This window comes from Glycine soja, chromosome 9, assembly GCF_004193775.1.
Source record: "Glycine soja cultivar W05 chromosome 9, ASM419377v2, whole genome shotgun sequence".
Taxonomy (NCBI): domain Eukaryota; kingdom Viridiplantae; phylum Streptophyta; class Magnoliopsida; order Fabales; family Fabaceae; genus Glycine; species Glycine soja.
Window position 1 is genome coordinate 23,020,161 of NC_041010.1, and position 15,578 is coordinate 23,035,738.

Sequence of the window (15,578 nt, forward strand, 5' to 3'; positions counted from 1 at the left end):
TTCTTGTCATTCTTAGCCTATCTTTTGAATTTTGAGTCTAATTCATGCATGTTATTTAGTTCATAACATGTTCTAAATCAATTTGTAGAAGTAGTCTTGTTCTTGAACTTTTTTTTTGCTTTCTAAGTTTCCTACATGATGCCTATGATGAAGTTGAGTTGTGGTGCTGAGTTGTGGCTGGATTTGTGAATCAAAATAAGTCTTAAGCTCTCTCTAATTGTGTTATTCAAGATAATTGAGCATAAGCAAACACAAATTGTAACTATCCAAGCCTTAAGCAACATAAACACTACTCTTGATTTCTAGGCTGAAATCGCTGGTACTGGCAGCTTGAACATACAAACTTGTATAAATTACTGAGAATTGGTCACTACATTTTTTGAGCTGAAACTTTTACTGAATTTTCTAGACATCTGGACCAAAATTATAAAAAAAGAACCAAGCGATTTGGATTAAAGGAAAAAATAAGAAAAATCTCACAAGTTGGCAGAAAAATCAGTGTCCAGGAAAAAAAAATTGAAAGGAAAGTGTGCTTGTTGTTTTGGCTCAAAATTTGTTCTATAATTGGTGCCTATTTTATACCAATCCTAGTTCTGAAATTTCAATTGAAAATTATTGTGAAAAAAAGTGCCAAAACTAGAGGTTTCTTGAGTCTTTTTTGTTTAGAGTTTTTCTACTCTACTCTAGAGCCATTCTAGGTTTCTCTTTGAGTCCTAGCTTGCTTTTTGTGCTTTTCATTGCTTTAATTGTTGAATAATCCTTGGAAATTTGTCTTGTTAAAACTTTATTGGTTTAGCTTTCATTTCATTTTTTTTTTGGTCTTTGGTTATTGCTTGTCTCTTTGTTTCCTTGCTTGTGAGTTGCCATATAGGGAATTGGAAAGGAGGATTGGTGCCATATCTTGAAGAATTTGAGTCAAGAAGCAAGGGGCCAACCACCTTAAGAGCTATTGGACTAAGAAGCACTCTAAATTGAGTGAAACACTAAAGAGAGAATAGCCACCACAATTGAGGACTTTTTTCTTTGTAATTTTGTAGTTGGCAATTTGCTTTGCTTTCAAATTTTGTAACAAAAAGGCCTTTCATTGGAAGTAAGTTGGGAGCCTCCGCTAGGTCACCCTACTTCCATTTGTGTGTAATAATTTTAGGCAATTTTCCCTTAGGATAGTGAGTGTTTTGTTGGGAACCTTAAATGAGGTCATCCAAACACTCTTAGGATCCGCCTAGTTTGCATTTCTTGCACTTTAATTTCTTGCTTACTTTCATAGCTTATTTCCTTTACCCTTCATTGTCAAACCGCCTAGATAGCTTTCCTTTTACCAATTAGTTTTTACCTTATCTTTCACACCTTTTTTAGTGTTTATTTTGGCTAGTTTCAACCATAGTTTCTTTTACCTTTTTTTCAAACCCCCAACAAGAAAGAACCATAACTTAGGAACCAACATGAGTCTTCATTCTTCATCTAGTGTTAATGGTGAGGGTTCTACTCCTAAGGACCCCTTGTATAAGATATTAGATGAGTTGAGATCCCTTAAGTTGTGGAAAGAAAAACAAGAGAGAAAAGAAAAAGGTAAAAAAAGAGTGGAAGAAATAAGTCAAGATGAAAGAGAGAAAATAAGAGAGGAAGAAAGAAGAAAAATAATGAAAGAAATGAAAAGAGAAAAACATGCCTCCTATAGTAGTCATGACTCTTGCAAGAGTTTAAGTGAAGAACTTAGCGACTATTATAGAGGGCGTCATAGTTCACATACTAAACATCACTCCCAAAGAAGAGAAAAGGATAGAAGGCCTCAAGAGGTTAACATTAGCCTCCCATATTTCCACGTAAAAGATAATGTTGAGGCCTACTTAGATTGGGAAATGAAGGTTGAACAACTCTTTGCTTGCCATCATATTAGCGAAGAGAGAAAAGTTCCATTGGCTACCCTTAGCTTTCAAGGGTATGCCCTCTATTGGTGGACTTCCCTTGTTAAAGAACGAAGGATTCATGAGGATCCTCCAGTAGAGTATTGGAATGATCTTAAGAGTGCCCTTAGGAAGAGGCACATTCCCTCCTACTATGAAAGGGAGCTTATGGACAAGCTCCAAAGGCTTAGACAAGGGAGTATGAGTGTTGAAGAATATAGACAACAAATGGAACTACTCCTTTTAAGAGCTGGACTTAGGGAGGAGGAAAGAACAAGCATAGCTAGGTTCCTTAGTGGGCTCAATATGGAAGTGAGGGACAAGGTTGAACTCCTTCCATATAGGGACCTAGATGAGCTAGTCCAACTTTGTATAAGAGTGGAGCAACAACTTAAAAGAAAGCCTTCTTCAAAATCTTATGGCTCTCACTCTTATCCAAGGAAGGACCAAGCCCATGGAATTTTAGGGGCTGCACCTACAAAACCCAAGGAAGATAAGGGTAAGACCATAGAGAAATACACCCCTAAGACTAGTTCCCAAGAAAGGACTAGCAACATTAAATGCTTCAAATGTCTTGGGAGAGGTCACATTGCCTCTCAATGCCCCACAAAGAAAACCATGATCATGAGGGGTCAAGACATTTATAGTAGTCAAGAGGAGACTACTTCTTGCCCTTCCTCTAGTGGAAGTGAAGATGAAGTAAGGGGTGAAGAGTCTAGTGAGGAAGTCTACCCTCATGAAGAAGGTGACCTCTTAATGGTTAGAAGGCTCCTTGGAGGTCAATCTTGTGATCTATCTCAATCCCAAAGAGAGAACATCTTTCATACAAGATGCAAAATTTTAGATAAAACTTGTTCTCTCATTGTGGATAGTGGATCTTGTTGCAATTGTTGTAGCACAAGATTAGTTTCCAAGTTGAACCTCACTATCATTCCCCACCCAAAACCTTATAAACTTCAATGGCTCAATGAGCAAGGGGAAATGATAGTTAACCAACAAGTGAAGGTACCTTTCTCCATTGGGACATATAAGGATGAAGTTAATTGTGATATAGTTCCCATGGAGGCAGGACATATTCTGTTAGGAAGGCCGTGGCAATTTGATAGGAAGATCATTTATAATGGCCTAACTAATGAGATTAGCCTCACCCATCTTGGCACTAAATTTGTGTTGCATCCTCAAACACCTTCACAGGTGGCCAAAGATCAACTAACTATGAAAGATAAGATGGATGAGGAAGAAAAATTAGAAAAACAAAAGAAAAAGAAGGATAGTAAGGTCTTGTCTTCAAAGGCCAGGGGGAAGGAAAAAGAGGGAAAGGATTCCTCCAAGAAGATTGTTAAGAAGGAAAATCATTTTGCAACAAAAGGTGATATTAAAAGAGCACTCCTTCTTAAACAATCTTTCTACCTTCTCCTATCAAGGGAAACATCCCTTAGCACTGCCACAATTCCTACATTTGAGACCTTACCCCCAAAGGTCCAAGAACTCTTACATGAATTTGGTGATATATTTCCCAAAGAGATACCCCCTGGGCTACCTCCTTTAAGGGGAATAGAACACCAAATAGATTTAGTCCCAGGAGCAAGCCTTCCTAATAGGCCAGCCTATAGGACTAACCCTCAGGAGACTAAGGAGATAGAGTCTCAGGTTAAAGAATTGTTGGAGAAGGGCTGGGTCCAAGAGAGCCTAAGCCCATGTGCTGTGCCAGTGTTGTTGGTGCCCAAAAAGGATGGTACGTGGAGAATGTGTACAGATTGCAGGGCCATCAACAACATCACTGTAAAGTATAGGCACCCCATTCCTAGACTTGATGATCTGCTTGATGAGTTGCATGGTGCCAATATCTTTTCAAAAATTGATCTTAAAAGTGGTTATCACCAAATCAGGATGAAAAAGGGTGATGAGTGGAAAACTGCTTTCAAGACCAAGTTTGGTTTGTATGAATGGCTAGTGATGCCTTTTGGGCTCACTAATGCACCAAGCACCTTTATGAGCCTTATGCATCATGTCTTAAGGGATTTCATAGGTAGATTTGTAGTTGTTTATTTTGATGATATTTTAGTGTATAGTAGGAGCCTAGATGATCACTTAGGACATCTCAGACAAGTTCTTTCAGTCCTTAGGAAAAACACCCTCTATGCAAATATAGAGAAGTGTACCTTTTGTGTAGATAATATAGTTTTCTTAGGTTTTGTAGTTGGTAGAAATGGGGTCCAAGTGGACCCTGAGAAAATCAAGGCCATCCAAGAATGGCCCACCCCAAAAAGTGTGGGAGATATTAGGAGCTTCCATGGGTTAGCAAGCTTCTATAGAAGGTTCGTTCCTAATTTCTCTACAATTGCATCACCTCTCAATGAGCTGGTGAAGAAGAATGTGGCATTTACCTGGGGTGAAAAACAAGAGCAAGCCTTTGCTTTGCTCAAAGAAAAGCTTACTAAGGCACCTGTTCTAGCTCTTCCTGACTTTTCTAAAACTTTTGAGCTAGAATGTGATGCCTCTGGAGTGGGAGTTGGAGCTGTATTGTTACAAGGTGGGCACCCTATTGCTTATTTTAGTGAAAAACTTCATAGTGCCACCCTCAACTACCCCACCTATGATAAAGAGCTTTATGCCTTAATAAGAGCCCTCCAAACTTGGGAACATTACCTTGTTTCCAAGGAATTTGTCATTCATAGTGATCATCAATCACTTAAGTACATTAGAGGGCAAAGCAAGTTAAACAAGAGGCATGCAAAATGGGTAGAGTACCTAGAGCAATTTCCATATGTTATCAAATACAAAAAGGGAAAAACAAATGTGGTAGTTGATGCCCTCTCTAGGAGACACACATTGTTTTGCTCCCTAGGAGCTCAAATTTTAGGATTTGATAATATTAGGGACTTGTATGCTTTAGATGAACATTTCTCTCCCATTTATGAGAGTTGTGGGAAAAAGGCCCAAGATGGATTCTATTTGGCTGAGGGGTATTTGTTCAAAGAGGGAAAGCTTTGCATACCCCAAGGATCCATTAGGAAATTACTTGTGAAAGAGAGCCATGAGGGTGGGCTCATGGGCCACTTTGGGATAGACAAGACCCTTGTCTTACTCAAAGAAAAGTTTTATTGGCCCCATATGAAGAAAGATGTCCATAATCATTGCACTAGGTGTGTGGCTTGTTTACAAGCCAAGTCTAGGGTGATGTCTCATGGGCTATACACACCCTTACCCATCCCATCTGCACCTTGGGTAGACATTAGTATGGACTTTGTCCTTGGGCTTCCTAGAACCCAAAGAGGTGTAGACTCTATCTTTGTGGTGGTGGATAGGTTTAGCAAGATGGCACACTTTATACCATGCCACAAGGTGGATGATGCTTCCCACATCTCAAAACTCTTTTTCAGGGAAGTTGTGAGACTCCATGGTTTGCCTAGGACCATTGTGTCAGATAGAGATGCTAAGTTCCTTAGCCATTTCTGGAAAACCTTATGGGCTAAGTTAGGAACTAAACTTCTTTTCTCTACCACTTGTCATCCACAAACTGATGGGCAAACAGAGGTAGTGAATAGGTCTTTATCCACCCTTTTAAGGGCTCTTCTGAAAGGCAACCATAAGTCTTGGGATGAGTATCTTCCTCATGTAGAATTTGCCTACAACAGGGGGGTTCATAGAACCACCAAGCAGTCCCCTTTTGAGGTTGTCTATGGGTTCAATCCCCTAACACCGTTAGACCTCATTCCCCTCCCACTGGACACTTCTTTTATACATAAAGAAGGGGAATCTAGGTCAGAATTTGTAAAGAAGATGCATGAGAGGGTTAAGAACCAAATAGAGAACCAAACAAAGGTGTATTCAACTAAAGGCAATAGAGGAAGAAAAGAGCTAGTTCTTAATGAGGGTGACTGGGTTTGGCTCCATCTTAGGAAGGATAGATTCCCTACTAAAAGGAAATCCAAGCTTAGCCCTAGAGGGGATGGACCTTTTCAGGTTTTGGAGAGGATCAATAACAATGCCTATAGGTTGGACCTCCCAGAAGAGTATGGAGTCAGCACCACTTTTAACATTTCTGATTTAACTCCTTTTGCAGGTGGAGCTGATATTTGGGAGGAGGAACTAACAGATTTGAGGTCAAATCCTCTTCAAGGGGAAGGGGATGATGCAATCCTCCCTAGGAAGGGACCAATCACTAGAACCATGAGCAAGAGGCTCCAAGAAGATTGGGCTAGAGCTGCTGAAGAAGGCCCTAGGGTTCTCATGAACCTTAGGGTAGATTTCTGAGCCCATGGGCCAAGGTTGGGTCCAATTATCTTTGTACATATTAGACTAGGATGTCATTATATTTGGTCCTTGTATATAGGGCTCCATATTGTAGGTAGGGTACCCTAGAAATATAGGATTTTTCAGCCCTTGTATTTTTTGGGCACCTAGACTAGTTTTTGTATTAGGGGTAGTTTTGTAATTTCACATGCACTAAGTGGATATTTGATGTGTGTGGTTGGAAATAAATTTAATTGAATTGGTAGAAGCCCAATCCAATTAAATTTTAGAGGGGGAGGTGAGCATTTGCTTACTACACCCCATTGCCACATCATATAGTCACACTTTGTGCATGTCCTTCATGCTTTTCATGCCTCATGACACCTAAGCACACTTAGTGGAGAATCTTGTAATTGATCTTGGATTAGTGGGCTGAACCATAACTAAAATTCACTAATCATAATTAGTGAAATTTTGGCTCCAAAGTTTGGCTCCACAAATTCAATTTCAAATTCAAGTGAAATTTGAATTTCCCTCCAATTTTGTGTGACACTTAGGCTATAAATAGAGGTCATGTGTGTGTATTTTTTTGAACTTTGATCATTTGAATATTAACTTCAGATTTCAGAGCTCCTTTTGAGCACAAAATTTCGTGCTCTTCTCTCCCTCTCCCTTCATTCATCTCCTTCTTCCTCCAAGCTCTTATCCATGGCCTCCTATGGTGGTGAGCTTCTTCTAGACTCATCTTCTCCTTGAAGTGGCATCTCCTCTCTCTCTTCCTTCTCCATTCCGCTGCCATTTATCTTCCAAGATGCAAAGGAATCCATTGATGAAGAAGATCCTAGGCCTACAAGCTCCAATGGAGCTTGCATCACCTCCCTTGTTCTCTTTGAACAACCAAGTGGATGTACCCCTCCCTTGTTCTCTTTGAACAACCAAGTGGATGTACCCTCCACTTAAATTGATCCACAAGAGATGTACCATCTCTTGTTCTCAGGATAACAACCCAAGTAGATGTACCCTCTACTTGTACCACAAAGGATGTACCCTCCAATGTGTTAGGATAAAGAATTCTTAGATGGTTAGTGATGTGCCATCATTTTCTTCTATTTTCTAAACCCTTTTTGCACCATTTTAATTATTGATTGGTCTTAATTGTCAATTAATTAGGCAGTTTTATTATTTGGGCTCATTTAGCTAATTTGATGTTTTTAATCTAATTTCAGGAATTAATGAAACATTGGGCTTAATCTGGATTTTGGTTGTGGACTTGAAGAGGGCAAATAAAGCAGCGCTTACCTTAGTTAATTTCTAATTAGGAAATTTCGCAATTTTATTTTATGTTGTTCAGTGTTTATTTCATTTTGGGCCAGAGTATTGTAATAGGGCCCAGTGACTTTGAGTGACTCTTTTTAAATAGCTTCCTTGGGATTCGTGCAGGGCATTCTATTCTGTTATGCTATTCATTATTCAGAGCTTTGTTTTAGGGTTTTCGTTTTTCTGTTTTGATGCTTCTGAGTTCGTAATGCAATTTTACGTTTTCTGCTTCTAATTACAATTTCGTTCTTGCTTCTTCTTCTACTCTCATTTACGTTTCTGTTCCATTTTACATTTCTGTTCGTTTACGTTTCTGTTCATTTACGTTTCTGCTTCATGTTTCAATTGCGTTTTCTGTTTGAATCCATGGAAGGCTAGATTTTCTGGTGTTGTTTCCTTTTGAGGACGAAGCCCAACTCTCTTTGAGGTTTCGCTTGTAATGTGGTTTCCTGGCAGTTCTCCCTTCACCAGTATCCCAAATTCGTGAATATTAATCTGATGTGAACCTGACTAGGAACGGATCACTTGATACAGGCTACGAAGATTTGGATGACGACACTTCCGGTGAAGGAAGATAAGTCAGGATAGACGCCACTTCCGGTGAAGGAAGATAAGTCTGGGTAGACGCCACTTCCGGTGAAGGAAGATAAGTCTGGGTAGACGCCACTTCCAATGAAGGAAGATAAGTCTGGGTAGACGCCACAAGGATTACCTTGATAAGTCTGATAATTGGTTCAACAAGGAACCCAGAGAGAAACTCTCACCAAATTTTATCAAATGCCCCAAAAGTTTTTTTATTCAAAACAAAAACCCATACTTATAGTGTAGCTAAACAAAAAGATAAAAATAGACATGGGCCTTTTAAACAGTTTGGGCACAATTACAATAAAAATAAATTATAACTAAAAACTTATTTAACTTGGGCCTTCAGCAACAATTAATAGTCTTGATAGTGTCTCTGCCTCTGGGCCTTCATCCTTCTCCACTTGGGCCTTCATCCTTCTCCACTCGGGGGCTTTGTCCTTCTCCACTTGGGCCTTTAGCCTGTATTTGGCCAGTTTCATGATTCTCATCATTCCCTCCTTCTTGGAAAACATTTGTCCTCAAATGTTCAGGATCATCACCGGGTTCAAGTACCACTTCCTTCCTTTTCTTGTGGGCTTGCTTGACATAGCTTTCATTCTTCTTTGCAATTTGCACCTTCACTTGGTCATACAATCTTTTCACATACTCAACTTTGGCATGTGCATCCTTACGTTGAGTCTCTTGGGGATTGCTTTTGTAAGTTGGCCTGTTAGGCAATGAAGCTCCGGGGAGGACATCAACTTGATGTTCTATGCCTCTTGAAGGTGGCAGTCCATGAGGAATCTCCTTAGGAAAGACATTTTTAAATTCCTGCAATAATGGTTGAACACTAGGAGAAATAGAAATAGTAAACTCATTAGAATTATCAGTAGAAATTTTACTGTCTTTGCAATACTGTAGATTGAGTGGTTCATGAGCAGGTAACACTTTCCTCACTTCACTCGCCTCTGCAAAATAATTAAATTTTCTCTCATGTGTTTCACTCTTTTCCTCGGGTGTATCACTCTTCTTTTTCATATTCCTTTGTGGTGCCTCACTATTTTCTTTCTCTTGTTCTCTCTTTTCTCTCATTCTGATTTGGTCATCACACACTTCTCTAGGGGATAGAGGTTTAAGAGTAAACGAGGAAGATTTGGCTATTCGTCTGTAGGGCTCTTCTTTGTTACGGTTCAACAAACGTTGCATTTGTGTAGTCCACGCGTCCAGAAATAGGCGCTGAGATTCGTCCAGTTGATGATATAAACCACCATTGTCACCAGCTCTTGCCATGATTAAGGAACAAAGAATTTTGCAGTAAATCAAAAAAAAATTCAGAACCTCACCACACTCTACTCACGTGTTTCTCTCTTTGATGGTAGTTCACTCGTGTTTGATGCTCTCAATATAGGCTTTTGTGTGCTGTTTTCACTCTTGCCTTTTACCACTCACTCCCTCTTAAGTTCCTGGATGGATCGAATTAGACACACAAGGTAATATAAAATAAAAGGAAAGACAATATAATTATCAGAGTAACAGATTTGATTTGGGATAACAACTTGGACTTGATTTGGATAGCAGATTGGATTTGATTTGGATAACAGATTAGATTTGGATAAAAAATTTGATTTGATTTGGATAATAGATCAGATTTGGATAACAAATTAGATTTAATTTGAATAACAGATATGATAACAAATAAGATAACAGATAGGATAACAAATAAGATAACAGATATGACAAGTAAACTTCAAATGCTCATAACTTTTGCTACGGTTGTCCGTTTGAGGCCCACTATATATCAAAACGCTCAGAATTCAGAGGAGAATCTAGATAATGGGATTTGGTACACGATTTTCTGCTAAAAAAAAGCCTCTAACTGCCTCAATTTCGTGTTCAAAGATCAAACACCCACTTTCTCTTTTTTCTCTTTCTTCTTTTCTTCTCTTTTTTTTTCAAAATTTCTGCAACTTTTTTTTTTTTTTTACTTGAAACAGAACCCAAACAATTTTTTTTTATGACACAAAGTCTGAAAGACACTAGAAACAAGAACAACAACAAGAACACAAACGTGACAAGAACAAGAATGAAACAAAGACACAAACAAGAACGCAACAAGAAAAACAAATAACAGAACAAGGACAAAACACGAACCTGGACAAATTACAAAGAAAAATAATAGGATAAGATAGAACCTGTATCAAGAGCCGAAGCTCTGATACCAGATGATGTGAACCTGACTAGGAACGGATCACTTGATACAGGCTACGAAGATTTGGATGACGCCACTTCCGGTGAAGGAAGATAAGTCAGGATAGACGCCACTTCCGGTGAAGGAAGATAAGTCTGGGTAGACGCCACTTCCGGTGAAGGAAGATAAGTCTGGGTAGACGCCACTTCCAATGAAGGAAGATAAGTCTGGGTAGACGCCACAAGGATTACCTTGATAAGTCTGATAATTGGTTCAACAAGGAACCCAGAGAGAAACTCTCACCAAATTTTATCAAATGCCCCAAAAGTTTTTTTTATTCAAAACAAAAACCCATACTTATAGTGTAGCTAAACAAAAAGATAAAAATAGACATGGGCCTTTTAAACAGTTTGGGCACAATTACAATAAAAATAAATTATAACTAAAAACTTATTTAACTTGGGCCTTCAAATTAGTTTGGGCCTTCAGCAACAATTAATAGTCTTGATAGTGTCTCTGCCTCTGGGCCTTCATCCTTCTCCACTTGGGCCTTCATCCTTCTCCACTCGGGGGCTTTGTCCTTCTCCACTTGGGCCTTTAGCCTGTATTTGGCCAGTTTCATGATTCTCATCATTAATGATGAGAATCATGAAACTGGCCAAATACAGGCTAAAGGCCCAAGTGGAGAAGGACGAAGGCCCAAGTGGAGAAGGACAAAGCCCCCGAGTGGAGAAGGATGAAGGCCCAAGTGGAGAAGGATGAAGGCCCAGAGGCAGAGACACTATCAAGACTATTAATTGTTGCTGAAGGCCCAAACTAATTTGAAGGCCCAAGTTAAATAAGTTTTTAGTTATAATTTATTTTTATTGTAATTGTGCCCAAACTGTTTAAAAGGCCCATGTCTATTTTTATCTTTTTGTTTAGCTACACTATAAGTATGGGTTTTTGTTTTGAATAAAAAAACTTTTGGGGCATTTGATAAAATTTGGTGAGAGTTTCTCTCTGGGTTCCTTGTTGAACCAATTATCAGACTTATCAAGGTAATCCTTGTGGCGTCTACCCAGACTTATCTTCCTTCACCGGAAGTGGCGTCATCCAAATATCCGTAGCCTGTATCAAGCGATCCGCCCCGTAAGGTTCACATCATAATCAGTGCACGCTTCGTGTTCGATTAATTGCCTCTGAGCCTAACTTGCGTTCATGCTTAATGGACGAAGGGTTAACTGGTGTATGTGGTGCCTAATCACGTATTGAAAACCCTAAGTTGATTTTCGCTTAGTAAATTGAAATAGGGTTGGATTAAGTGGTTGACTGTTAGGGACGAATTCTCCATAACCCAGGATAAGAGAATGGCTTCTGAATCAGAGGAAACAACCCGTTTTTAATATTAGTAGTTTCGTATTCCAGTTTACTTGTTCTGCTCTTTAATCACAAAACAAACAAACCCCCCCCAATCGTTACTGTTACTGTTACTGCAAGTATATTATGAACATTTGGTTTGTCACTGCTCGTTGGGAAACGACCTAGGATCACTTCCTAATTACTGCATTTTCATGTTTATTTGATTCGGGTACGGCCTCGATCAAATTTGGCGCCGTTGCCGGGAGCAGTGTCCAAAGGTTCATAATAGCTAGCTAGTGTTGTGTGTTTAATCCTTTCGTGTTTTATGTTTAATTGTTAGTATTGTGTTAGTATGTGTGTTAGTGTTGTTTAGTGTCCTGGTATTTTGTTTAATGTGTGTTCTGTTTCAGTTTTACCATTAAGTGTTTCCCCTATTTCAGTCTTGGGTGTTTTGCTGTGAAGATTGTGCTTGAAAACAGAGTAGTAGTAAAAATCAGCTTGCGGAAAAACAGAGTAGTAGTAGAAATCAATTAGAGACGGATTTTAGCGACCACCCATGCTGAATTATTTGGGATTTTTTGTTTTAGTAGCTAGGATTGTTATTTTTGGCTGAATTTTTTTGTGGTAACTTCTTTTAATCCATATTTTGTGGGAAAAATAGCTAGAGCCTTTAGTTTGGTCAGATTTGAAAGTTCCAAAAAACTAGCAAATTTTGTGTTTGCCAAAACTTCAAACGGCCATAACTTTTGCTCCGGTTATCAGAATCGCAATTATTATATATGCATTTGGGGTAGAAAAAAATTTCCTACACCATGGCAGCGGGCTGTGGGCCGGCTGAGGTCTCCATCGTCCAAAAAAAAGCGATTCTGTCAAAAGTTTTTTATTTTTCAAGTTTTATTCACTTATTTTTCTTAACCTACCAATTTTAGCTTTCATAGTTAGACTTTGAATTTTTGTCTGAAATTTTTTGTGCTATCTTCTCATCATTTATAAGGTTGCTCACAAAATTTCAAGTCATTTGGATATCATTTGAGGGTAGCTGTAGTTCAAACCTACACCTTTATTTACATGACAAGGCAACTAGTTGTGTGCATGCTGAATGTAGTGTATGACTAGAGGCAATCCATCTGACTTACAACCCTTTGATCCTGAGATAGATAGGACATTTCATAGATTAGTTAGGCATCATTTTATACCTTTTGATCATTCTGAGCATTCCATAACTGGTGAATCTGTGCATTCTGTTATTGGTGATTTTGAACATCCTGATCTTGAGCATTATAATTTTGAGCATTCTGATTCTGAGCATTCTGATTTTTCACATTCTGAGAACATGGCACAACCTCCACCTCGTGAGAGGACTCTAAGGGAAATGGACGCACCTAATTTCACCTACGAAAGCTTGTGCATCCAATACCCTGATGAGGATGTCCCATATGTTCTTAAAACTGGACTGATTCATTTGCTTCCAAAGTTTCATGGCCTTGCAGGTGAAGACCCGCACAAACATTTGAAAGAATTTCACATTGTCTGCTCCACCATGAAACCCCCAGATGTCCAAGAGGATCACATATTTCTGAAGGCTTTTCCTCATTCATTAGAGGGAGTGGCAAAGGACTGGCTGTATTACCTTGCTCCAAGGTCCATCACGAGTTGGGATGACCTTAAGAGAGTATTCTTAGAAAAAATTTTCCCTGCTTCCAGGACCACAGCCATCAGGAAGGATATCTCAGGTATTAGACAACTCAGTGGAGAGAGCCTGTATGAGTACTGAGAGAGATTTAAGAAACTATGTGCCAGTTGCCCCCACCATCAGATTTCAGAACAGCTTCTTCTCCAATATTTTTATGAAGGACTCAGTAATATGGAGAGAAGTATGATAGATGCTGCCAGTGGTGGAGCCCTTGGAGACATGACTCCTGCTGAAGCCAGAAATTTAATTGAGAAGATGGCCTCCAACTCCCAGCAGTTTAGTGCCAGAAATGATGCCATAGTCATCAGAGGAGTGCATGAGGTAGCTACAAACCCATCTGCATCATCTGAAACTAAGAAGCTTGAAGGCAAACTGGATGCGTTGGTCAACTTGGTAACCCAGCTGGCCTTGAATCAGAAATCTGTACCTGTCGCAAGGGTTTGTGGTTTGTGCTCCTCTGCTGACCACCATACAGACCTTTGCCCTTCCATGCAGCAACCTGGAGCAATTGAGCAGCCTGAAGCTTATGCTGCAAATATTTACAATAGACCTCCTCAACCTCAGCAGCAAAATCAACCATAGCAGAGCAATTATGACCTTTCCAGCAACAGATACAACCCTGGATGGAGGAATCACCCTAACCTCAGATGGTCCAGCCCTCAGCAACAACAACAGCAGCCTGCTCCTTCCTTCCAAAATGCTGCTGGCCCAAGCAGACCATACATTCCTCCACCAATCCAACAACAGCAACAACCCCAGAAACAACCAACAGTTGAGGCCCCTCCACAACCTTCCCTCGAAGAACTTGTGAGGCAAATGACTATGCAGAACATGCAGTTTTTGCAAGAGACCAGAGCCTCCATTCAGAGCTTAACCAATCAGATGGGACAATTAGCTACCCAATTGAATCAACAACAGTCCCAGAATTATGACAAGCTGCCTTCTCAAGCTGTCCAAAATCCCAAAAATGTCAGTGCCATTTCATTGAGGTCGGGAAAGTAGTGTCAAGGACCTCAACCCGTAGCACCTTCCTCATCTGCAAATGAACCTGCCAAACTTCACTCTATTCCAGAAAAAGGTGATGACAAAAATCTACCTAACAATTTCTGTGCAAGTGAATCTTCTTCCACAGGTAATTCTGATTTGCAGAAGCAGCACACTCCCCCTCTTCCATTCCCTCCAAGAGCAATTTCCAACAAAAAAAATGGAAGAGGCAGAGAAAGAGATCTTGGAAACATTTAGAAAAGTAGAGGTAAACATACCTCTGTTGGATGCGATAAAGCAAATTCCAAGATATGCCAAATTCTTGAAGGAGTTGTGCACTAATAAGCGGAAGCTTAAAGGAAGTGAACGAATTAGCATGGGCAAAAATGTCTCCGCATTGATTGGTAAATCTGTTCCTCAAATTCCTGAAAAATGCAAAGATCCAGGTACATTCAGCATACCTTGTATTATAGGGAATAGTAAGTTTGACAATGCCATGCTAGATTTAGGAGCCTCTGTTAGTGTTATGCCTCTGTCCATTTTTAATTCTCTATCTCTAGGTCCCTTGCAGTCAACTGATGTGGTAATTCATTTAGCTAATAGAAGTGTTGCCTATCCTGTTGGTTTCATAGAAGATGTCTTAGTTAGAGTTGGTGAACTGATTTTCCCTGTTGATTTTTATATCTTGAATATGGAAGATGGATTTTCTCAAGGATCAGTTCCCATCATTCTAGGCAGACCCTTTATGAAAACTACTAGAACTAAGATAGATGTTTATGCAGGCACACTGTCCATGGAGTTTGGTGATATAACTGTTCATTTTAATATTCTGGATGCTATGAAATACCCATCTGAAGATCTTTCTGTATTTCGTGCTGAAATAATTGACCATGTTGTTGATGAATACATGACTGATCTTTATTCTAATCTGCATGCCTCTCACTCTTCATGCATTGAGTCTGAAATTGTACTTGATCATATGTCTGAATTTGATGCTGAGAGTGAATCTGAGAGTGATATTGATTGCAAGCCTGGTGGTGGTGTTTTACCTCTTGAGATTGATTTTATAGAGTCAGATAGGACTAACCATGTTTCAGGAAGTACACATACCTCTGACTTTCTTTATGAGGTAAAGGCTGAGACACCATCTCCTTCTACCACTGTCCAGCCGACCACACCAGAATTGAAGCCTCTGCCATCAAATTTAAAATACGCTTACTTGGATGATAGCAAGAGTTTTCCAGTGATTATATCTGCCTCCCTTGCTGATGAGCAAGAGGAGAAGTTGTTGTCAGTTCTCAAGAAGCATAAGAAGGCTATAGGCTGGACCCTGGCGGACATTCCGGGTATT

General features: G+C 39.5%; 1 non-coding gene across 1 annotated transcript; it reads right to left on the minus strand.

Annotated features, from left to right (window-relative positions):
• Window positions 1-13,261: 13,261 nt before the first annotated feature.
• Window positions 13,262-13,368, minus strand: LOC114369012. The gene has a single exon (XR_003657475.1). It is a non-coding gene; the product is annotated as a small nucleolar RNA R71 (small nucleolar RNA).
• Window positions 13,369-15,578: the final 2,210 nt, after the last annotated feature.